Below are 1,270 nucleotides of genomic sequence, written 5' to 3'. Positions count from 1 at the left end.
CTCGAAAATAAATTGTAAAAAATTGTTTTCTTAAGTTATTGTTTTTTTCAATTGTGTTTGTTTGCTAATTTGTTCTTGGTCCCTGTGCCCTCGCAAAGGTGTGAGACTAGTCGCTGACTCAGGACCCAGGAGACAGGTGGGGAGGCTGCTTCTGCCCCTTTGTACCTGTTTGCGCTTGTGTGCGGTTTGTCTCTCTTTTAGATGTGTTCTCAGGCCCCAGTTATGCACCGGAGAGCAGTAAATACACGGTCCCTGTCCCCAGCTGCACTGTCCGGGCCACGTGCCCTGAGAGCCCGGTTTGCTGGGACATGGTGACAATGGATGTCAGAAGCTAGGGCCCTGCCTGACCTCTATTGCCCCACGGCCTGAATAAATGTGATCATTGAGTGCAGACACCAGTATTGCCCTGAAGGATGAGGATAATCACTCTGGAGGCTTCCCACAGGATGGACGCAGGCGCTCTCAGGAGGCTCAGGTTCCTCACGGACTTGGTACCAAGGTGTGGCTTGGGGATGAGGAGACGTTGCATAAAACAATAAAACAGAGCCCTTCGGCCCTTGAACTGGCCCATAGGCCTCCCCCTGCCCCCATTCAGAGCTGGGGCCCAGTTCTGGCTCCTTATAGGCTTATTTCCATCCTGGCCTCCTGCACACCCTGTCTTCACCCCCAGGGACTTGCTTCTGTCTGCTTAGCCATCTGGCTGCACATGAACACCACCTGGGACTTCCAAAATACACTGACGCCCTAACCCAGGACAACGGAATCAGTCTTTGCAGGTGGGGCCTGGGAGCCTAGACTTCCCCAAATGATTCTAATGTGCAGCCAGGAGTAAGTCACTAGATCATTCCCACCCATGTGGGGGCCTGGCTGAAGTCCGATTCCTCCAGGAAGTCTTCCTGAACTTACCCTGCGCAGGTGTCTCTCCTCTGAGCGCCTTTGAGCCACATGAGCAGCAGTCACAGGATGCCGGTGGCAGCCTGCTTTGCATCTGCGGGAGACAGCAAGCAGAACCCAAGCTTCGCCCCTCACGAGCTGTACATCCTTGGTTGGATATTTGCAATAATACCAAAAATGCTTCCAAGTTGATCTCGGTTGTTCCCTCATAGCAGTGCCCCCCGCCCCCCAGCCCTCGCTGTCTGGGGGTCTCACACATGGCGGTGAATAAGGGAGCATGCTGACCATGAGTCTGCAGGCTGGGACCACATCTGTGAAGGTCATTGCTGTGAAAAATGATGCCAAGAGGAAGAGTAATCACAACATCGCCAGTGGG

The sequence above is a fragment of the Hyaena hyaena genome, unplaced genomic scaffold (assembly GCF_003009895.1).
Source record: "Hyaena hyaena isolate Hyena2069 unplaced genomic scaffold, ASM300989v1 scaffold_531, whole genome shotgun sequence".
Lineage (NCBI taxonomy): Eukaryota > Metazoa > Chordata > Mammalia > Carnivora > Hyaenidae > Hyaena > Hyaena hyaena.
This window is presented reverse-complemented; position numbering follows the sequence as displayed.